Source organism: Equus przewalskii, chromosome 2 (genome assembly GCF_037783145.1).
Source record: "Equus przewalskii isolate Varuska chromosome 2, EquPr2, whole genome shotgun sequence".
Lineage (NCBI taxonomy): Eukaryota > Metazoa > Chordata > Mammalia > Perissodactyla > Equidae > Equus > Equus przewalskii.
The window spans coordinates 118055108-118079777 of record NC_091832.1 but is presented as its reverse complement, the minus strand read 5'-3'; the positions used below and the strand labels follow the sequence as shown (position 1 = coordinate 118079777).

The window sequence follows — 24670 nt, the reverse complement described above, 5'->3', positions numbered from 1 at the left end:
CAGGAAGAGCAGAGACGCCACACCTGGCACAGCAGGTCTCAGAGAGGATGGATTACGGTCTGGATCTAACATTTCCTGGGTTTAAATGAGATCACCAGAACTTTATTCACAAAACAAGTCGTTTCCACATTAATGTTGGAATAAGTGATTTTTATTACAAAACCCAGCACCAGCAGGCTCTTTTCTGAGGGCAGATCAAAAGCATAAGGACCTGCTGCTTTTCATCTCCCCTCCTTGAGCACAGCACCGTCTAGTACACACTGATCAAATTCTGCCTGGGATTTTAAACAGGACCGTTTGGAAAAGCCAAGAGTGAGCTCTTGAAATAAAACTGCTCATCTCAAAACAACAAAAATCGGAGCTGCACTTTTATAAATGGTATGTTAAAAACTGTTTACAACTTGCAAATGATGATTCCAAGAAACATTAGGATGCCTTTCTTATAGAGAGACATTAATAAATAGCAGTAAATTTGCTAAAAACATCCAGTCCTGCTTTCTGGGAAGCTTCCAAAGAGAAATGATAGATCTTTAAAACACAGTTTCACAGAATGAATCAGTTAAAAGAGCAATCAGCCAGTTACTTATTATATAATAACAATTAATATTAATATTTAATAGCAACTGTACATAGGACCCTTTGTCTTCAAAACCGTGAACTTCTTAAGTATCATTAACAAGTTAACTCTGTCACAACTGCCAACAAATGTTTGGGGAGCTCTGGGGAGAACGTCACTTAACGTCGGTGTGTTCTATCCTGGTAATGTCTGCAGGAGGATCTTTCCATCGTTAGATAAACACATTTGGATGCACAGAGGTGGGGTGATAACACGCACCCGTGTCCTGCGTCTGGCTGGTTACTGCTGAGTCCTCAACTCATACCCAATCCCAGGCAAAATGTGTTTCCAGTGATAGAGCGGTATGGTTTTCATTGAGGACAGACTTTGCCGAAAATGATACAAAAATTGTCTGGGAATTTGGGTGCATAACCTGGGTGTGGTGAGGATGAGCTTTTACATTTCTCACTAGAGTTCAGTGACTCTCCACATAACCCCAGCCCAGCCACGGATCCTTAAATTCACCATCTCACCAGCCAAAAAGACTCCTCCTGCTAACAGATGCCATGGTTGCTAGAGCTTCTCCACAGACTGCACATATTTTCATGAGACCCTGAAAATAACAGGCTCCTGGAAACTACAGATATTTTGCAGATGTGCTTTTTACAAAAAGATTTCACAATTTGCCTAGGCATTCTATCAGTGTGCCACTTTACAGATGAATAAAGACCAACCACTGGTCTTTATTACAAATCACAAATTTTAATTGTAATCACTTTTCCTCGATAATTTCCAAAATTGTAAGCATTCAAGAATTCTACTTACTGGATATTTAATGATATTAAGGAATTACTGTTAACACTTAGTTTTGATAATAGTATAGCAGTTTTTTAAAAAACTTCTTGCCTCTTAAAGAAACAACTGGAGTATTTGTGGATGAAATAACATGATGTGCAGGATTTATTTTAAAATGATCTGCAGAAAATGCGGATGAGTTGGGGAATGTGGATGAAGCAAGATCAGTCATGAGTTAAAAATTGTTAAAGATACAAGATGGACACATGGGGGTTCACTCATATTATTCTCTCTTCTTTTGTGTATATTTGAAATTTCCATTAAAATAACAACTAAAGAATTCCTGCAAGATAGGCATAACTCTAAAACTAACCTTCAAGGAGCAGCCAGCTCTAAACATAATCTGAAATCACTTGGTTCCACACACAGAGCACAGGAAGCATCCTGACAACATGGAATCAGAATTTTCTCCTTCTCTTAATTCCATCCTCACTTTGGAGAGACTGGAAAGCCCACCTCTGGTAAGGTTGCCTCAGGCTGACAAGACCTCTGATTGTGTGAGTAATCTTCTGAGCTTTGACAAATGGGATTATTCACCATCTACTACATGGAGGTATCCATGAATTCATTAGCTTTATAAATTAATGCTCCAGCCTCTGATCCTCAAATTTCTAGAGTGAAAATTATGCCAGAGGCCGACGGGAAAACATCCATTCTGAGCCATTGCCATCACTGATTATTTCCTGAGGTGCTGCTAATGTCGGTGTCCTAGGGGTAGTAAAGATGCATGAGACATGGTCACTGCCCTCAGGAGACACCTATTAATAAGGCAGAAACAAGCCATTGCTTTTGTGGGCAGTCACGGCCCAGGTGATGACAGCACGCTCACTCTCAGCCCATCTTTTCGGGGAACACACAGGAACTTCATCATCCTGGAATGGGTAAATGAGGGAAAGAGACTGGATACCAGACTGAGTGAAAATTTTCTAAGTACGTAGAGTCTCAATTTCTTTCTTTCTTTCTTTATTCCTTTGGTTTTGGAATAACCGGGGTGTATGTACGACCTGCAAGTGTAGGATTGAATCTCTTAGTACTAACCACATCAGCTGCAGCTGGGTTCCCCTCTGCCCGCCCCAAATTCACCCCAAGACAGCTACTTGAAAGGTACTATAAAGATAAAGTCTTTTCTTTAAAATGTTGCATTGTTTGGCAATACTTGCTAAACGCCTGTCTAATTGACATGACAGGGATCTTTCTGTTTTTCAGGAAAAATAAAAGTAGCAAAGGATAGCTACTCTCTGAGCAGCCTTCCCATAAACTCACCGCTGTATTTCACATTCTGATTGGCAGAGAGCCTTCACGCACGTTCTCTCCTCTGATTAGGGAGGCGAGTTAGGTTGGCATTTTAAAAAAATTTATTGATGTGAAATTCACATGACAAAATTAACCATTTTAAAGTGAACATTTCAGTGGCATTTAGTACGTTCACAGTGCTGTGCAACCACTATCTCTATCTAGTTCCAAAACATTTCCATCACCCCAAAATACCAGCCCCCACGCCCACTGAGTGGTTTGTGTAGGCTGCATTAACCTCAGCTTTATGGGTAAGGAAGCTTATTCAGCGACTGGTAAGTGACCTGCTAGCACTGGAAACAGAGCCCAGGAATTCCTTACCAGACCAGTGCATCTCAAACGTTAGCCTGCATCAGAATCACCTGGAAGAAATGTTAAAACACAGATGGCAGGGCTCCGGCCTCAACGTTTCTGTTTCTGTTAAGTCTGGAGTGGGGTCTGAGAGTCGCATTTCTAAAAATTTCCCAAGTGGTGCTGATGTTGCTGGTCTGCTGAACATACTTTGAGAACCACCGTGCTGTCTTGAGTTGCCTGATCCCTATTTTCTAATTATAGGTTTTGCTAATTCGATCAGGGATATTATATATTTAAACAAAGTAGGCTTATAGGAGGTGTCCGCTTTCTCTGCTTCACGTGTTTATTGACTGGGTCAACATCAAAATGAAAATGTGGGTGAAAGCACTTTGTCAGCTTAAACATTACCATGTAAATTAGAATCTTATTTCTTGCTGAAGCTCAGCCCTTTTACTTAACTAGCTGAACTTATTCTCTCTTCCAGCATGTCTGAGGAAACTCCTAAACTGTGCAAGTTTGTACTTCCCAAACGCCAGAACTAGACGAGTCTCCCATCATGAGCTTGACACACCGTGCCTTCCTAGCATGGTCATGAGATGATGAATGAATTAGTTTACTTAACAATCCAAGGGAATAGGGCTTCTTTACCATCACTTGAGGCACTTCCAAATAGACGGCTGTGGACTACCCTATCTGATTGACGTTGTGGACATAGCTCTATGCATAGGTTAATCCTACCCCAGTCAGGTTTCATGCCAGGCTCCTACTCTGCCTGCACTAAAAGGTCTTAAAACACCAATTGGGGCGTTCCTCCTCCCCTGGATCTCTGCATGACCTGATGCCAGTGTTTCAGCACCAACCTCAAACCACTTTCTTTGCTCCCCTATGTGTATACAAGTGTATAGACGACAACTTGCAATATAGCCAACATATGTTCCAACATCTGCCTGCCAGATCTGTGCGTGCTCTCCTGGCCACTCAGCTGGAGGTTGAGTAAGGAGGAGCCTTGCAGGAGAGTAAACGGTAGAGCTGACAATGTCTTGTTTCTAAAGTGCTGGGATCCTTTAATCTTCTTTCTTCCTTTGATGTCTGAGATTTCCTCTTTATGCAGTGACATTGGGACCAAATGAAACACCAGGAAACCATTTACCAGCAAAGGGGGTGTGCTACAATCACCTGCGGAGCCGCTGGTACCAGGTGACTTGAATTACTCACACATTTCTAGGTCTCTGCTCTGTGGGTGGGTAGCCATTTTGACTCTTTTTTACTTTGAGTAAAAAGATGACAGCTCCGGTCACACTGCTATGACTTCTATTTATTTTCTGCCCCTACATCAAATAAAGGCACAAATAATCAGGGGAAGAAACAAACCGTGTATAGCTCTGGTGACTCTAAAAGCAGTTGCTTGAAAAGGCATAGAATCTTTGTACAAATGGTTTTTGGATTCAAACAAAAGAGATAACATATAGTGGTCCAAGACGCTGAGGATTGGGAGACTGACTCTGGGTTCAGGTCCTGACTTGGCCAGCAGTTAGTATGCAGACTTCGTACTTTTCACTTAGCATCTGTAGGCTTCTGGTTTTTCATCTGTAGAATAAAGGAAATCATCTAAAAATGAAGTTTTCTTTTGATTTTTGTTTTTAACAAGCTATCTGTTGCAACTAATAAGAATATTGCCAATTTCCCGGGAGCTATTTGTCATTAATCTGCTTTTCTTTTGCATTACAGAAATAGTATGATATTACCTTCTTTTATTGTTTGTTTCCAAAAGGAAGGAAAATCTAGATAACTAGACAGAACAGTTGGTGAATATGAAATAGCATCAACACTGTTAGCACAGTCTGGCATTACAAAAAATTTTGCTAATAAGCAACATTTATTGAGTGTTTACTATGCACCATGCTCTGTGTTAGTGCTTCACAGGCAATCGCTTGTGTATACGGCTCCCACTCAGTGGAAAACAAGTCTTGAATTGCCAAACTTTAACAATTTACTCCAATTCAAAAAGGTCCCAGCAGATAACACGTTCTGTGAAAATCCATATGGGTGGGAACGATCCTTTGGAGAGCTTGAAAAAATGTTACAAACGCTATTCTATTTCTTGTTCATGGCAGACCCTCCCATCTCTGTGAACAGCGAGTGTGTGATGGCAGTTGTCAGGCCGGAAACCCTGCAGCCGAGCCGGCTTCCTGCTTTCACTCCAAATCCAAATCCATCAGCAAATCCAGGCTGCTCTCTCTGCCAAGTGTTTTGAGAATCCAGCTTCTTCTCACTGTCCACCCTGTTCCAAGGCTTGCATCCTTGCCCTGCATCCCAGAATTTCTCTCTCACCGTTTATTCTCAACACAGCAGCCCTCGGGGGCCTCTTGAAATGAAGTTCGACCTTGTCGGTTACTCGCTAAAGACTGTCCACTGGCTTTGTGTCTCACGCAGCACGAGAGCCTGAGCCCCTTCTGTTTGACGTGAGCTGACCCTGTATTTCTTTCTTACCACTCGCTCCAGCTCCAGTCCCCTGGTCTCCTTGCTGTGATTCCTCCACACTGTGAGTCCTCGAATTTAGGGCCCAGCACCAGTTCTTCTCTTTGCCTGGAAAGCTCTTCCTCAGAGAGCCAGGTGGTCCACCCCCTTCTCTCCTTCAAGTCTCTGCTCATATGTCACCTTCTATTGAGGCCTCCCCGACATCCCATTCAACCGCTCCCTCACCTCCTTACCTCTTTATTTTTCTCTTTCTAGCATTCCTCACCATCTGACATGCCCTATATTCTAATCATTTAATTGTTTATACTCTGAAGTGTAAGCACCATGAGGCCAAGCACTTTTTGTTTTGTTTCATTTATAACTATCTCCAACATCCAAAACTGGGTCTGGCCTGTAATAGATGCTCAATAAATGAATGAAGAGATACATTTTATAAACATAGTTTTGCTGCTCTAGCATTAAGGAGGTCCTTTTCCTCCCTACTTCTCTCTTTGAGGTTCCATAGACTCTTCCTCCTGCAACTGCTTTTCCTTTCTCTTGTAAAAGTTTGCCCGGCTACCTGAATAAGTTGTTTTCCTGAATTTGACTAGGGAGAGGTTAGTTTAAAAATGATAGTGTGTTGTTTATTTCTCCCCATCTACTAGCAAATTTTCTTTCTCTTGCAAAAATCTCTTACTAAAAGCAAAGTCTCTAAACAGAGTTTCTAACAAAGTCTCCAAAATCTTACCATGGAAATTTCCTCTCTTTCATTGGCAAATTTCTTGAAAGAGTAGTTTACACACGTCGTCTCCTCTTTCTGGCTGCTAATTTATTCCTTAACTCACCATTTAACCTCAAATCTGATGCTGCCAATGTGCCGAAGCTTATCTCTCAATCCTGGTCGTGCTGAGCCTTCCAAGAGCCCAACTCAAAGTGTTGTCCTTGACTGGACCATTCGCTACTCTTCTCCCAGGATATGGCTGTCCTTTATGGACATCATTTTCTCCTTAGTTTCCAGCACACACTATCCTGGTTCTTCATCTTGTCTTAACCAGGTCCTTTTCATTCGCTTCCTTTCTAACATAGTAAATCTAAACAGATTTTTAATTTTTTTGTAGAATCTTTTATTCCAGAGTTCCATCCACTTCTGTGGCTTTGACTGCCTTGTGCAGATGGCGTCTAGACAATAACGACTCAAACTTGTCCCTTGCAACACCAGACATTTCCCGTTCCTACCATCTCTGGCTCTCTTCCAGCATCCTCAGTGTTGCACGTGGCACTCACCATGATTCAGTGAAGCCATCTCTTCCTCATGACACTCCTATTTCTCTTTAAACTTCCTCCCAAAAGGGGAAAACTTGTAGCGGTTCAAAAGGTTTAAAAGGAGACCAACAAAACCTTGTGACTAGTGGAGCAGAAGATGAGATTGCGGAGGGAGTGAAGGAAAGCAGTGTTCAGAGCATCCTTAGCAATAAAGTTAAATATGTTAAACTCTAACATTTTATTGTTTAATCAAATATAGAAAAGCACTAAAAGTTCTTCATTCTGGGTGGTGGAAGTCAGGGGCTTAATTATTCTTTTAAATTTTTAATGTTTTAAAATTTTCTCTAAAAATATGGCTCTTAAGAAAAAAAATTGATATGTTTACTGTTTGGGAAAACATTTGCAAATATGGAAAATAATGAAGTCAATTATTTGCTTATCTTTTCTAAATTCCATTACACAAAATTTAAGTTTGGAAATAACTGCATGTTTAGTGTCGTGTTGACTAAACAAAGAGAAAACTAAATCTTACATTTGGATGTGAGCTTAGCTGTTATTTGACTCATGTTATTTGTTGTTATTTAGCTGTTATTTGAAGCTTGTGTTCAGCATCTTTGATACGTGGGCATCCAGCCTTGGCTCCAATGAGGAAATTATGACCTCAAGGGGTTGTCCGCTCCATTTTGGAAATGAATTCCAAAACTGTTCTTCCCCATGTCAAGTAAAAGTCCAATTCCCTTTTCATTCCTATCCAGCTTTTCTGGTTCTGCCTATTAAGTCTACTCAGAGTAACTCTTATATCTCATCAGTCCGAAGGTTTTATTTAACTTTCTGTGATTATCTCTTAAACCACAAGAAAGCCTCTGCTTGACTTTGGTCAATTTCCTTTAGGAAAGGACCCATTTCTATTCAGATAATCTGGTATCACCTAGTCTGACAGTAGATACAGCAGGATTTTTTTTATCTATCGGAATTGGGAACTTAATGAACTTTCCAACTTATGAGATGCAATGAAGATGTATCACTATGACTGTCTGTTAACTACTTTTTATAAATAATCAGATATTGTGCCCTTCAAAATGAAGAGTGATGTTGATGCCAAAATTCTTTATTTGTTTTAAGGCTATGATTTAAAATGAGCGCTACCTCAATGCCAGTATGTATTTGGTGAGTCCTTCAGTAAAAATCATCTTCTAAAAAATAAAAATTGCCTCAAATCCTTCAAACATAATGATAACATGTTTAATTCCATGAACAGAAATAAGAAGTTAAAAGTTACTGGTCAACCACTTCTAGTGGAAGGCCTGAGCTTTTTCTAATCTTCAAACACCTTACCATGAATTCTCAAGAGGTTTAACTGAACTTATAGACATGGTTGCCACTTCTCTTAGGATTTATAGACACTCCAAAAAGCAATCTATTTCTGTTAGTCCAAATTCTACAGAATTTAATCTTGATCTTTCATCTTCCCAACATGTTAGTCAATATGCTTATAAAAGTAAAGCAAAACTTAAACTCACAATCTTCATCTTATTTTATTCTGGGGAGACAACATTATCTTTTATCCATTTTTTAAAAATCTCTGACATATTTCTTTCTGTCTTTTGCAAGTTGCATCTAATTTCCTGCTTTAGCTTAGTTATTTCTTGGTATTCCTCCTAGGTAACCACTTTTATTTTGTGGTATTCCCATTTGTGTTTCAACTCCTTGTTCAAATTTTTCCATAGACAACCAGCTGTTAAGCTTAAGAACACCAGATGTTAGCATAAGATTTGAGATGCTGTTACCAGGACAACCAGCCCTGAGTGCTGGGCCATTCCCATCACTGTTTGGAGTCAAGGAGGGGATTGAACTTCACCTTTTTCTATGGAAATAAAACAGACAAAAACACATATGTAGCACAAAGTTAAAGAGCTGGCTAGGCCACCCTTCTGGTGTAAACTCTGTTTATACCTTCCCAGTAGTTCTGCTGTACATGAAAAGAACAAAGTAACAAGCATTTAATACAGAAAAATGGGAGACAAAGAAGGCTTTAACCATTACCGCTTGGAGGATTGATCATATTTTGATGATTTTCAAGGTTGTAGATGAGTTGCCTTACTCAGTAGATGAAAAGGGAAAGCTTTGAGACATCTCATCCTTCCTTCCCTTCCCTCAGAAGCTCAGAGGCTACTGAGAGTTTCTTCTGTGTCCATGTGAGGCAGCCTCTCACGTAAAATGAGAAATCCCACATTTAAGTTACAACATGGCCCAGTGAAGAGTTAATCAAGAGATTCAGAGTGTTCTCTGCAGAAAGGGCACTATGTCAGCCTCCTTCGGACATTCCAGAATCACAGAATCACAGGACACAGAACTTATGATAATGTAGTACAACGCTATCTCTCTCAGGTAATGAAATCAAATATTTTAGACTTCAAATCTGTACTCACTTACTTTATGAATCTAGTAAATTTATTAAGCTCTTGCTGTCTGGTTTTCTTATGGCGACACGGCCCTGGTGTGCAGTATAGTGGGGAAAATCCGCGTTGTGGGTAGACTGTGAGTGCCATCTCTTGCAAATTATCAGCCAAGTCTCTGTTCCCACAAATGCATGACTACGGTAATAAGAACTATTCTACCTATGCATCATGGAGTGGGAGAATGAGATAATATATTATCTAAAGTACATTCTAAATGTTGTAAAAGTGTTATTATTCTAGGGGCCGGCCCAGTGGCATGGCGATTAAGTTCCCATGCTCCGCCTGGGCAGCCTGGCATTCACGGGTTCGAAACCCAGGTGTGGACATACATACCACTCATCAAGCCAAACTGTAGCGGCATTCCACATACAAAATAGAGGAAGAAGATGTTAGCGCAGCGACAATCTTCCTCAAGCAAAAAGAGGAAGATTGGCAACAGATGTTAGCTCAGGGCCAGTCTTCCTCACCAAAAATAAAAGCGTTATTACTCTCATTGATTTACATGAAAGCCCTGAAATAGAAATTAGCTGGTGTGATGGAAAGCTGTTTACTCTCCCATATGTAGCCAAAGTTCCCTCTGTGCCTGCTAAAATTTCACAGACAAAAAATTTAGAAGGTAAGCCATTATCTAAACCTCCTAGGACTGTGCATTGGAGTTTTGAAGTTTGGAGTTGTTTTGTTTGTTGATTCATTTCGCCTGACATACTGTTACCATCGTTTGCTTATAGTTTTCTTTTGGATTACCTAAAAGTTTGTTTTTATCACAGGAAAATAAGAGAGAAAGAAGAGATGACTGTTGTAATTGAATTTTAATGAAGACACAATACGTTCTTCAACACGCCACTCCGTTATTTCAAATGACAACCTAAAGCAGATTTGAGAGATGCCCGTTTTTATGTGACAGAGAAAAGCAGGTCTTTAGCTTTAGTTCATGGTATGCAGAAACCACCACTAGTGTTCAACAGAGGCTGTGTCTGTAGAGACTGGAATGGAAACATTTCTGGACAATGCGGAGGGGGTTCCCCATTGTGGAATACGACCTCACAAGTTCATAGTTAATAACACTGCTTTGCTTCCAAAGGAGAGCCTTGGGAAACTGTGCAGTGAGGCAACCTCACATGTCTTCTCAATGGAAATTATTTTTTTATTCATAAATTAAGTAATAATGAACAAGACAGAGTGTGCTAGATTTCAATGTTAATTATCTTCTAAAATACCAACTTACTGGAAATGTAATGGGTTTTATTTTCTCTTCTAATGTTATACTCATGACGTCTCCAAAACTGGAGGCTGAGTGGCTTTTTGCCCCTCTCCCTCAGCTATATTTTCCTCCTATCCTTCTAAACTCAGAAGAGGAAAGCGTCTCTAGAGCTGAGCCTCTCTGCAAGGAAGAGTGAGGTGAACATAGTTTTTTTTTTTTTTTTTAAAGATTTTATTTTTTTTCCTTTTTCCCCCCAAAGCCCCCCAGTACATAGTTGTGTATTCTTCGTTGTGGGTTCCTCTAGTTGTGGCATGTGGGACGCTGCCTCAGCGTGGTCTGACCAGCAGCGCCATGTCCGCGCCCAGGATTCGAACCGACGAAACACTGGGCCGCCTGTAGCAGAGCGCGCGAACTTAACCACTCGGCCACAGGGCCAGCCCCAAGGTGAACATAGTTTTAACATAGATTTGTGGCTGGCTCCGCTTGCTGAGGTAGAGTGTGACGTCTGGGGAGGTTTTATGGGACAGGCAAAGGAGCCACCACACCATAGTGTATCTGTTAGAGAATTGTTTTTCCTCCCGTAGAATCACACTCAACACACAACATATCACCCATGAATTCACCACAACTCATCCTTCACACTTAACAATTCAAAGGGGAAGCCAATTATTACTTTTTTCCAATAAAGGTCAACAATTATCTGACGTGCCATGGAAACCTTTGGTGAAATTGCAGCTACACCTAGATAGACCAAACGGTGTTACGTGCCATAATCAGAAATGCAAAGAGAGCAAATGAAAAACACTTCTTGGTACTAAGCTGTTGCTATTAACTACAGAATACTGACAAAATGAGAAATCCTATGTTTAAGTCATGACAAAGCCCTGTGAAGAGTTAAGTGGATATTACCCTCCTGTGGAGCTCTCTCCTCCTGCACCCCAGCCCCAGAAACGGAACTCCCACCCAGGCTCCCAATTGAACTCATTTCCATTTATTGCAGTGTTTATCACAATCTGCTATAGTTGTTTAGAAGTTTCTCTAAGGACAAGTAAAGTGTATAGCTCATCTCTATATGCGAGTTCATGATATGGTTTATGATCCACAGGAAAGGATCTGGGAATAATTATCAAATATGGGAATTCTGAAGTCTAAAGAGCATTTAATCTAAGGAGTAAAAGAATGTAGTCCATATTTGTTAAGATGATACTCTACTAGCATTTTTAAAAAGAAGTAGAACTCTTGAAAAAATTTAGCTGACCACTTCTATTGAAGTAAAAGAACTGAGAATTCATTCAGAATTGTCTGCATTGCAAAACTTCTTTTCGCAATTTCTATGACCTAGGATATAAATGACTGATAACGTGATAATGTATGTTAAAAGGTATGTTAGACATATAAACTGTATGTAAATTATATTAAGGGTCCTTGGAATGAACTGTTTTACTATCTTTTATCTTTGTTGAGAGTTTTATTAACAGAATATTAATTATCCTCAGCTCAAGAATAAATACTAATCACAATCCTTTTTAAAAGGATCAATCAAAAATAGATGCAAATCTGAAATCCAGGAGAATATGCCTGGATTACACATTACCTACAATTTCCAAGATTTGCACCTATATTCAAGAAACAAGGGTGATATTGTCACTTTCAATTTCCCATTAAAAAAAAGAAAGTCCTACTGTATGGAATAGATGGTGGGACCGGTGAAGGAAGTCTAAATTCGTAGGTGCATGCCTAGCATCATTTTTAAAGGATCTGGTTTGGTAAAATTTTAAGTAACCAAGGAGGACAAAAATTATGAGCTTAAGCCAAGCTGCTTCTAGTTTTTGGTATCCAGTTCAACCAGTTGCTCTCCTGCCTAATTGATCCAGTTTTCTTCTTGCTCTCTCCATTCCTTAAATAAAACAAAATGACTATAAAGGTTATTGTTAAGAATTTAAGAGATGAAACAAATGACATTAAAGACGGACATATGTTTGCATTTCTTTTCTTAATAGTTGACCATATCAAGCAGACAATATTTTGGAAAGCCAAAAATATATGCCCAATTACTGTATTTGACTTTCTAAATTCACAAGACGTCTAAAAAAAGATTTTATTTGCCTGTGTGGGAAAATATTCCAAACATATAAAAGGGTTTTCCTGGTGGATTAGGAACGAAATAGCCCAAGTCTCCACATCACAAAAATTGAGTATATTAAGCTGTTTTTATGAGTGCCTGATTGCTTCATACAAGTCTGCATTCTTGATTGATCTCATTCTTCTTTCTCAGGGACTTTAGAATATTGGTCTTTCGTGCCATTAAGGTTGGCTTGCAGTACTCAACACAAGGAAATTACCCCTTTCTCTTTCATGTAAATCTCTCTGTTTATCTGCGAAATCTACTTGATTGTCTATGCCTATTTTTTCCAATGTTTCTTAAGAGGATACAGAGATTAAGTAGGACCTAGACCCACAATTTGTAAAATTGTAAAATTTGCATAAGTAACTTTATTCCTAGAACAGAATAGTCAGATTTTAATGGGAATTTCCCAAAAAAAAATTTTAATATGGAACATGCTTAACAAAGAATAAGTTAAAAATCCAAAATATGAGCAAATCCATGACAATAGTAGTTTGCGAAAATAAAGGATGTTGGGAGAGTTATGGTTGGCAGAAATTCACTCCTCTGTCCCTTATTTATTCATTTAACAAATATTTTTTTACCCCTTGTGAAACTGATTGGCCCTTCCTACCATAGAGTGTATAGATATTCATTTAAGCTCGTATACAATGATGCTTAAGTAATTTTTAACATGTAATTTCTGAGTTTGCTTAACATGTCATGAATTTGTGAAACAGTTTGCTCACTGGTGTGAAAACTGAACTGAATGGGTGCAAACTTAGGCAAAAAGGATAAAACTAGTTATGTGCAGAAAGAAGAACTTGCATATCTAGATATCCATTACAAATTTCTAAACAGTGATTTATGGCTCATCAAATAAAAGATCAACTAGCCTTAAAAGACACTGCTTGAAGTTTCAGGATGTTTCATGTTGATATTCATAGTGTTACAAAAAGTGTAAACTTTTCTTAACATTAATTATAATTTATAATTAGAAAAATGCATGTAAATAATTAAATTCTCTTTTCCTACTGAATCTTAATAATGATTAATTAAATTGTAAAAGAACAATAAAGTGGGCAGGTTTATAGTTTTCCTATTTTCTTCTTTCTTGCTGATTTGTTCATTCTATTGTCATAGGCCTGCTTTACTTGAAGAAAATGGTTTAATAACATGGTCACTGTATATTTATTATTCATTAGATTTATGCATATTTGGGGAATCAGAGCATTTGATTTTTTTCCTTCTTTTTATCCAAATTTTTCTCTTTTGACAAGTTAATATATGAAGAGGTTAATTCGATTTAAATAATTCATCTATTTGTTAGAAGCTTAACTAATATTTTGATAAAGGAAAATTTTGATATTAATGTTAATACTAATTTTGGCTTGACGCTACATAGGAATCCTTATGCCATCTCACCTTCCCTTTCTCTGGAAAATCAAAAGTTGGCTAAATTTCTGCGTGTTCTAAACTGTAATCCTCAGCCCATTAAATGTTTCAGAAAAAAAGTGTTTTGACTCTGCTGAAAAGTTGGTACATGTTGTCGGTTATCTCTTTTGCAAAATTTTTAGAGTCGAAAAATATTTAACATTTAATGATAGTAGCCATGTTTTAACATTATGTTAATTTTCCTAAGTTTTTAACCTTATTAAAACTTCTGAGATCTTGACATTTTCACAACAAAATTGTTTCAGAATTCCTACAGAGTCAAACAACCATGTAACAGTAAATTTTAAAATGTCTTAACCTTATAAAGAAATTTCAAACTCTTATGTTTGCAACTGCCAACAGCTTGTACTAAAAAAAGAAGAAGAAGAAAAAGTCTGGTAATAGTTAACAATCACAGGCTTTCTTTGCAAATGTGAGTTTTCTCTTTCTTGTGTTTCTGACATGAACAATTGAGTTACAACAATGTATAAATTAGATAGACAATAATAAACTTCTTATGCAAATTTATGATATTCAAAATATGTTTTGCAACTTCTTCTACTGAAAAAAATTTCTCACATAATCCTGCCCCTCCATCATTCACTACCAAACTCAGGCAAATACAAAGAAACCAACTATCAATTGTATACCACAATAGTTAAAAGACCGTAATGGGCCTGGCTCCATCACTTACAAAACTGTGTAACTTTGGGCAATTAGTTCGCCTCTCTGTGCATCTGCACAATCTTCCCTCGTAAAGTTTTTCTAAGAGTGATGTGATGAAACATATAAAGCACTAAGACCAATGGCTGGCACTGAATAAGTGCTGTAAGTGTTAGCTACTGCTGTTAATGTTCTTGTCATCGGGGCGAAGCAGGAGAAATTAAATCACGCAGAATCTCCAAGTCGCAGCTGGTCGAACCGTCATTCTTTTTCTCATCACACAGAGGACTGGTTCTTAACCAGAGGTCTCTGAACTTGGTTGGGAAAACACGACGTCTTTATTTTCACTAACCTCTAGCTGCATGTCCTTCAATTGTGAAGGCACAATGCGATCACAGTGGTATTAGCAGTATCTGTGACTTTGTCAACAACAGAAATCACAGACATGTGCATATCACATTACAGTTATTTCTGGATCTCAAAACACTGTTTCCACTCACCACCAGTTTAAAATTATGGTAGCTATTAAACCTGCACCTAGATCTTGTTATTTAATACAGAAATAAACACATATATTGCTATATCACAAATTCAAGTAATCATATGTCAAGATAAATGGTGTTCCTTTTAGTTCTATTATTGTATCTAAACATTATTCTGAGAAGGGGTCCCTAAGTTTCATCAGGCTGCCAACAGGATCTTGTATACTTGACCTGCTGATCAAGGACACGGTGGGTAGAGCGAGCTTCGTGTATCTCCTCCATTTTTGATTCTCAGATGAATGTACCAACATACAATAAAATTATTAAAGAATGAGCAACTAAAGGAAGAAAAGGTAATTATCAGAAGTACCAGAGTTTTCAAAACTTCTTTATTTTGAAGTTTAAATGAAGACTATGAATTGAATTGCCAGCAAGGGGCAGATAAGAAAGTTGGAGACTAATAAGCAAATTGGTGTTTGTGATGGTTTTTTCATGTGTCAATTTGGGTAGGCTAATGTGCCCAGTTATTGAATCCAACTGATCCATCTAGGTATTGCTGTGCAGGTATTTTGTAGATCTGGTTAACACCTACAATCAATTGACTTTAAGGAAAGGAGATTATTCTTGGTAATGTGGGTGGTACTCATCCAATCAGTTGAAAGTCCTTAAGCACAAAACCTGAGGTTTCCCAGAAAAGAAGAAATTCTGTCTGAAGACTGCAGTGTTAACTCTTTCTGAGTTTCCAGCCTACGAATTTCAGGCTTGCCAGTCCCACAGTCATGTGAGCTGATTTCTTTTAAAAGATAGCTAGTTAGAGATAGAGATCTATATGTCGTCCTCACTCTCTTTCTCTCTCGCTCTCTCTCATGTATCTGTATCTACAAATATATTCTATATCTATCCTATTGGTTCTGTTCCTTTGGAAAGCCCTGACTGATACAGTGTTCATTATCACACAGCCTACTTGATTTTAAACAGAATCAAGGTAAAAGAAGAAATCTTTCCCCTTCCACATTTCTCTTACACTCCTACATCCTTTTTACTTTATCTATCTCTTATAAATTTTGTTTCTTGACATTTAAATACCACCTAAGAAGCAGTTTTGAAAATACAAAATAGAAATATACCTTTATGTTGTTTTGTTGATATCCGGATAACCAATATTTCTTATTTCTTGGAATAGCTAATATCAGCCACTGTGTTAAAACTATGGCAACATATCTTTTTGAGAGTCTAATGAGTTATTTCCAAAAGTTTGGCAGGAATAGGTTTCCCAAGAATGTCAAAGCCAAGAGTCATAATGATCCTCCCAATTAAAAAGCAATAAAAACTGGAGCCTGTAACCAAAAATGAGATTTAATATGTGTAACCTACTTCCCTTGTTTTTAAATATTTTATATAATTCTTTGCATTTTCTTCCAAAGAATGTTAATAGCACTAAGAAGTTCTTGGTTGTATTTGAAGTCCAGTGAAAAATCCAGTGATACATATAGTAATTTAAGATTTAAAAATAACTTGGGAAAATCTGAAGACTTTTAAGTACATAGTTACAAATGAACTTAGGTTTGGATGTCTGTAATAAGTCATGGATAATTGATTTATACTTTTAAGGTGATTGAAATGATGAGATAATGACCAAGTAGTAATTTAACACAATAATTTGCCAAAAAGCAGTAGCTAAAATAGTGACTCTAGTAAAAAGTTGGCTTTTGTGACATAATATTCCTTCACTGAAGAATAATAACAAACATTTCCAAACTTTGGAATCAGATTCTGAGTTTAAACAAAAGCATGCACTTCGTTCATTTTTTTCACACACAATGGAATTTATGTGGGAACATGCGTTATCCGCCAAAGTGTATGTAGCATTACTTCAACTCCAGCCACAAAAGCTGCAACTGAACACCAATCTCATCCATTTCCTGGGGCTTTCACTGGTAGCCAACTCTCCATCGCTTCTAGATTTTCAACCCTTCTAATTTTCCCAAGAATGGACGTGTGTTTTTTATTTAAATCTCATCTGTTAGGAAGTAAACGAGATGCCTTGACCATTGTTCGCATTTAGTTGTCTGAGAGAGCCTATTGGAAGCCTCTGGTTCTTTCCCTCTTTAAACAACATGCATCTTAATGAAGAGCCTGGAAGTCATAATTCTCTGGAGGCTGTCTCAGAACTACCAGGCTTTTCAGCCATAGGTTTCTGGTTAAGAATAGATTACAAGAAGAAGAAAGGTCACAGTAAGGAACTATCTTCAAAGAATTGTCGTCATTACTACCATTTGTGTACTACAGATGTGCACAACTTTTTAATTTTTTTTTATTTTAAAGGAGGGACTGATTTATTTGAAGCTTTCCAATCACTGATAGGGATAAGAATTGATGACAGTGAAGTTCTTTGGTGGATCCACTCACTGACTCATTCATTCAACTAACAAATATTGAGCATTTATCATAGGTCAGGCACCGGGGGAGGCACCAGCTCCACAATGATGGAAGAAGATCAACACGATGTTCACTCTTATGGAGCTTGCTGTTTGGTGGAGAGAGATTAACAAACAAACATGAGAAGCTTAGGTCGGAACCCTGACTAAATGTGGCGCAGTGCCCTAGAAGCACAAGCAGAAGAAGCTCATCCAGACGAAGGGTCAGAGACAGGCCTTCCAAGGAAGCGACATTTGAGCTGAGATTTGAAGGGGGCTGAGGAGTTAACTGGTGGAAGGGAGGGCTGTGCTGAAGAATGGTTCCAGAAAGTGGAAATGGTTCGTGTAAAGTCCCTGTGGCAGGAGACAGCATGAGGAAAACAAAGGCTAAAACGTCCAGAGGGATGAGAACAAGGTGGCGACAGAGCAAGAGGGGGCCTGCTCAGCCAGGACCCAGACACTGGTCTTGAGTGTAAAAGAAACTGGAAGTCACAGAAGGAGTTTCAGGAGAATGATCACGTGATCCTAGGGCACAGCTCTGTCTTCTCCGTTAGGATTTTGTTAAACATCTAGAACACAATGCCAGGCACTTAGTAGAGTTGATAAATACTTGTTAAAAGAAAAGAAAGAATGAATGAATGAAGGGAGCTGGGAAGGAAACCTCGGAGAGTGAGACAGAGTACAGGTAGAAGATTCAGAGACAGCTAAGTTAAGTAGAGCCCCATCCACTGCTGTGGCTCCTCAACTCTTTCCAGAGCGTGTCTCATTTTGGTTGTTAGCATCATTTTTATAGATGAGGATAATTAAGCAACTTGCTTAAGGTGATACAACGAGTTCTCATACCAGTCCTCTCTCCAGCTTACTAGTACATGTGTGTATGTGTGTATGTGTGTACATGTGTGCACACATACATATTTTTTTCTCTCTGTCTCCACTGAGGAGGTCTTGATCACGATTGAGACTGAAAGAAAGAATCTAAATAATGGAATCCTGCCTCATATTTAAGTTATTGCAAATATTGCATTTACTTTTAATTAAAGTTGCTGTGAAACACAGTGTGCCCAACAGATAGCAGAGAGACCTACTGCGTAAAACGAACTGCATAATGCAGTCACTGATGCTTCATTTTCCACACGGCTTTCTGGGCAGTTTGGCTTCGAAAGTGTTGGCGGGATTCCTGGGCTGTCGTCAGACACGGGCTTTATGGAAAATTGAAGAGCTGGCTCTGGCTGCAGTTCCTTCAGGTTGGGAGGAGAGGAGTTGCTAGGATTGACTGCCCCACTGCAGGGAAGATGCAAAGACACTCAAGATCTACAGTCCCCCCTCCTCCCTTTCCCATGTTGCCAATTTGGATTCCGCAGAAGCCTAAGTGGTCAACTTAGAGACATCCCAGAGTGAAACAAAAGTACTCAGGAAGAAGATTTGGCCCTTGACCTAAAGCACATCCCAGTTTCTTTCTGGAATTAAGTTGAGTGGTGGGTTCTTGGAGGATGAGGCTGATTTATGCTTAAAAAAAAAAAATTAAGAGTCAGTTACCCCAAAGAAGCAGTTTCACGGTCTTTGCTTAGAACTGAAATCTGGCTTCCCTCATTCAGCCTTTCCCCAAAATTTCAGGCTCCAGTTTGGGGCTTTTGATATTTACTTTGAGTGTTTGCTTCAGGTGTGAACAATATTCTGCCACTTTATGAGCTAAGGAAAACAGGGAGAAAAACGTCACTTGGAACTGACTGGTGGAAGCAAAGGAAAAGAGCTGACAGAGGCAGACACAGGGTCCTCAAGAGCAGAGGACTCTCCCCAGGGGTTAAACTGGTCAAGGATTCTCCATTCTTACAATTCCAACCTCCCTCAAGCTCCGCTCTGTGGCATCCCAACTGACTGGGACAGACAACCTGGAGAACTTCTTGTTTCTATGCAGAGCTGAATGCAGAATAGAGGAAAAGGAGATGCTTCCCACACAGTTTCAGGGATATTATGAGGTGCATAGGACTTTATGAAAAGCCAACCACTGTCATTATTTTCCTCAGAACATGTATTTTTGAGTCTGGGTCACTTTAGCATGCTCCAGCCCTGTGGCTTGGGTTTGAATCTCAGTTCTTCCACTTTTGAGGTGCCTGACCTTTGACAATTTATTCAACCTCAGTTTTCACATTTATAAAATAAGGACAATATTGCTATCTGCCTTACAAGGCTATTGTCAGGATTGAATGAGTTAATTAATGTAAAGAAATGAGGACATTCTCTGTTGCTCCATGGGATTGTTAGATTAAAAATGTAAATGAACATTTTGAAGCTTTCTGAATATGTGTATAACTGCACACATGCAATTGTAGTCCATTTAGAGAAGAGTAATGGTTATCTATTTTGGCCGTTATCTCTCTAAAGAGTCAGTGAGATGATGGATGTGAAATTCTCAGCAAAGTGCTCCGCATAGAGCGAGCGCTCCACAGGAGCTGTCATTATGGCCATCCCCATCTTCCTCATCCTCCTCCTCATCGTGAGTTATTGTTACAGGACACTTTCTTTTTCCAGTGGCGCATCCATCAGGCTGTCTTGATTGGCAGGCCCTGTTGCTGTTACAGAACTTCTCAAATGGTTGACCCAACATAGACTCATTGCTTTTGGTCAAAATTCAATCTAATTTTCCCCATTCTGGTCTAGTTTGTGAAGTGCTACATCCGCACAGGGCCTGTTGAGCCCACAGAACGTTAGGAGTGTGGCAAAACTTCATCACTGATCAATGGAAAACTCTTAAACCTGGACAGTGCAGTTCCAGAACTGCAGGTGAACCCCTAATACCCACACGGCTGCCTTGTATCTAAAGAGGGCAAACTGGCAGCCACAATTTACATTTGACAGTGTGTCTTAGGAAATCTTACTCTTAAATGCAATTGACCAGTTCTCTGAGAACGACCAGGAAGGTAAAGTTTCCAAAATGTTAGCACGACTATTTGGAAACAGAAAAAAAAGAATCAAATAACCGTTGTTATTATGTTTCAGACTCCTAAAATACCAAATTAGGTTTTGCTTTGCTTTGCTTTGCTTTGCTTTGCTTTACAGAAGTAAACATTTGTTTGGGTGGCCATCTTAGGATCTACTCTAGCGCTGACTTTTGTCATAGTGTGCAAACGTTTCCTTGCTTGTGTTTTCTCTGGGTAAACATATAGAGAATGTGATTTTCCACATGTACTCTGTCGTTTGCATTGCTTCAGGGGATTGGATTAGTCTGAGATATACAAGACCCCTGCATCAGGATAAACCCAGCCACACATTAAGTGATATTGAACTATTCCTCCTGGACATGCAATTTCTTTGTGTTACTGATTTCTCTCTCCTAAAACAAAACCATGTTACGCTCCTCCTCATGCTTTCTATATGATTAAAGCAATAGTAGCTACATAATTCAATTTAACATATTTCAGAAACAACTATTACACAATTTATGTCTATACTCTGCTTCATGCTGGAGGAGGAAAGGACTAGAAGGTATATAGTATACTGGTGAGACAGAGGAGGGAAACTCCCGCCCTCAAGGTCGTCAGCACCAAAGACAGGCACACAACTGCCTCCAGTGGAGGCCGGATCACTAATGTGAGTGCTTCAAAGTCTTCTGAAAAGTAACGCCTGAACTAAACAAACTTCCCTAAATCCAGAGCATGAGTGAGGCTGTTATTACTTATTTCCACTGTCTTCCATCTATTTTATAGTGTTCTTTGATCCATTCTTTGCATTCTACTTGTCTGAAAGTAATATTCTTGATATGTTTAATAAGGAGACCCCTACTTTGTTCCTAGATGCCTTGGCTGCTAATCAACAAAAGCCATTGAGAGACTTAATCCTCTGAGCTTGGCACCACATCAGTCTGGAAGTAGTTTACATGCAGAGTCCTTTGGAGTAAATAGTCATTAGAGGTCCCGTTGGCTCACTTGGTCACCCACATTTTGCAGTGGGTGGCCCAGTTGGTATCTCATTATTTTATTTTCCACCCTGAAAATAATCCAGATGTAGCAACCTGACACTAATTTCTTTGGTGCTTTAAATCCATTGTCATGGAGCATCCATTTATTTGTGATGCTAGTTAATAGATCCAGAGAAGTAAGGGCCTCAGGCTGGCAGTGCTCTGATAAATTGTTTGCTAATATATCTTTTTTAGTGCAACCTCCCGAAGTGCAATCTGATCATTTCAAGGACAACTCACTAGTAATTTCTCACACCTGAGAACTTAGAGCATTGTGTTATCTCCCTTCCTCCCTCTCCTTTTCTCCCCGCCCCCCACCATCTTTACATAACTGAACAAACCGGTTCACAGAAGCAAAATTTATCAAGGTTATTCACAAATTACAGAGCAAATTTCTTGATTTCCCGCTTCCTACCCAAATAGATCTGTCTACCTAGAGCTTCTTAATTGGTGCTTGGATCAGAGAGGCAGTCTCTATAACGACATCTTTCTAGGTTCAGCAATGAGAACTCTCAAGAAAAAAAATCAACTAATGTTCTTGACTACCTATTAAGTGCAAAGCAAAGTTCTGTTAAAACACAAGAAGGATAAACATGTCTGCATTCTTGTTATAAAGCCAATATAAGTTGGTACTTTTTCCTCGTAATTAATGACGATAAGCATCTGGAAAATGCTTATAATAATATTTACTGAATGGGATATTTATTAACGTATGGACTAAAATCATAACATATGTAAAGTTCTTAGAACAGTTTCTGGCTTTTTCTTATAGGCACCAATATATGAAAAGCTATTTCGTTCTTCTCATATGAGTTAGCATTACTTTTCAGTAAGAAAACATTCAACATTTTGAACTTTAGAATTTATAAAACTCTGATTCTTCTGTTGGTTTCCCCATGGACGATACAAAGGGGAGAGGAGACGTGCTGGGGGAGGACGAGGGAATGCGGCTATCTAACAGATGCTGGGCGTTATTCTGTATATTTCCATCCATTATCTCATTTAATACTCAAAATGGCCATACAAGGTACATATTGTTTTGTCTGTTGTGCAAAAAAACTAAAGCATGGGCCAAGAAAAGTTAAATAAAGAGCCAGGATTTGAAGGCAAGTTCATCTGGCTCAAAAACTCACATTTTTCCCTTTCCTTGAGTTCTGATCAGACTACTTAATTTTTCAAAGACAGAAAGAGTGTAGGAAGCATCCTGTCATTTTGTGCAAGGTCATGCGGTATCTTGGATTTTAACTGCTGCTAAGATTTAATAACTGTAGGAGAACAACCAGCAAGGTATCCTCCTGTGTACCGTAAATAAGCCACTCCACGGTAAATTACATACATGTGACATCTTAAAGGAGCCCCGCATCACTGTGGGACAGTGTTGCTGACCAAACCGTGAGGGCTTGCACGTGCCCGGGATCTGCTCTGCTCGGCGTGTAACCGTCGGCAGATGCTGGCTGTTCCCAGCCTTACTGCTGACTTACTCTCACTCGCTGCAGCAGGGCACAGGTGCAGGTTCCGTCTTTCCTCATACGTCACAGGACCCAGGTGTTTGTTTGTTTGTTAAACCTTGACATTTAACCACCTAAGACTGTTCTAAATGTTCAAATAGATTCATAAGGGGGCAATCCATAAAACCGGGCAGTTCAGTTTACTACCGTAAGTCTTAAAGTATTCATCCACAAATCTACACATAAAATTTCCTTTTGGTGAATGTATTATGGTATCTGCTACACCAATCTAGCCTACAGAAAGCTCCTCCCACGTAAGATGCTGTAAGAGCTCCGAAATAAAGTTTTAATTTTAACTTCAATTGCTGTATAGCTATATATGTTTATTTTGTTTCCCTATCAATGTGATTTGAAACAGCACATTCTGAGGCACTAGCATTATTAATTTCAACTTAGACTATGTGATTGTATATCTATAACATATATCCATCCATGTATTTACATATATAGATATTTACCTGTAGATATATTTATGCGTGCATCCATATATACACACATATATGCATATATCTATCCATATGTTATCAAAAATTGTTTAAATGTTTAGGCTCAAACCAATGTTTAGGTTCAAACTTCTTAAATTTTCTGCATATTACATCACATGTTATGTCTGCTTAAACACAAGGTGAAGCCAATGGAAGACACGGAATTTTACTTTTATTCAGCATTTCACTATGTATATCATCCCAGAAGTATAACAGGTAATAATTCTGTGAATTTTGGGGTGGTTTTTTTTTGGACACAGTAATATGATTTTTCTATTCTGAATGATTTACTATGATTAAATAAGATATGCTAAATTCTCTGTAAACAAGTTCACATAATGTTCACTCATTCATCAACAAACTCATTAAACAGATTCTGTGCGTAAAGGCAGACTAATGCACTGCGGTATTGTGGCTCTTTTCGGTAACGCTACCGATAGTAACAGGCACTCTGAGCTGCTGCGGGAGGCCCTGGGCCAATGCGGAGGTGCTGAGGGGCAGTCCAGACTATCGCGAAGTCTGTTATCTAGGAGTATTAGATGAGCGCTCTACCAGTTTTTTTAAAAACTCACATCCATGGTCTCGTCTTATCCTTAGGACAATAATATGAAGTAAATATTATTATCTCCCCGCTCAGAGAGGGCACGTGGCATGAGCATGAATTCAACACAGGTCAGGCCTCTGGCCCCTGAACATGCCGCCCATTTGTAAAACAACTGGGTGAGAAGGATCTGCTCCTAATTTGCCGATGAGCATATAATAACTCAATTATTTACGATGCCGATTGACTCTGCTATTACTGGAGGGTCAGCCTATATGGGAAAAAGGGATGGAGTCAGAGTAAAGCAAAATTGTGCCCGAAGGACTCACAAGGAGTGGTCTGAATTTTTTTAAAAGTTAATTGAATTAACAACAAAATTATTGTAATTTCATGTTGACACATTATGCAAACAAATATTTCTAGCCTTTCATTAGAAAATAAAGATTTTTCTTCTAAAACATTACATTTTATCCAGTATTCAGTCTAAAATTTTAAAAAGTGATTACACTTACAAAAACATTCTTTCATCCTCTTTAAAGCCTCAATCTCGTTGGAATTCTTTTGGAGGCTGTTATGAGCAGAGGGTCGAGGTACCAACAAGCATCTTTCCACGAGCCCTCAGCATGCATCACCACACATTTGTTCCCCTCGTGTTTGAATTGCCTACTTTCTAAGCTGTAACATCACACTGGTCGTTCTGTCG

General features: G+C 38.9%; 1 protein-coding gene and 1 long non-coding RNA gene across 2 annotated transcripts in view; both read right to left on the bottom strand.

Moving 5' to 3' along the window:
• The window catches only part of DKK2 (dickkopf WNT signaling pathway inhibitor 2), a 94288-nt gene that overhangs the window by 18864 nt on the left and 50754 nt on the right, over positions 1-24670 (bottom strand). The window lies entirely within an intron of this gene.
• On the bottom strand, positions 4293-9022 carry LOC139081854 (uncharacterized). The gene is made up of 2 exons (XR_011537299.1): positions 8762-9022; positions 4293-4585 (listed from the first exon to the last, which is right to left on the bottom strand). It is a non-coding gene; the product is annotated as an uncharacterized lncRNA (long non-coding RNA).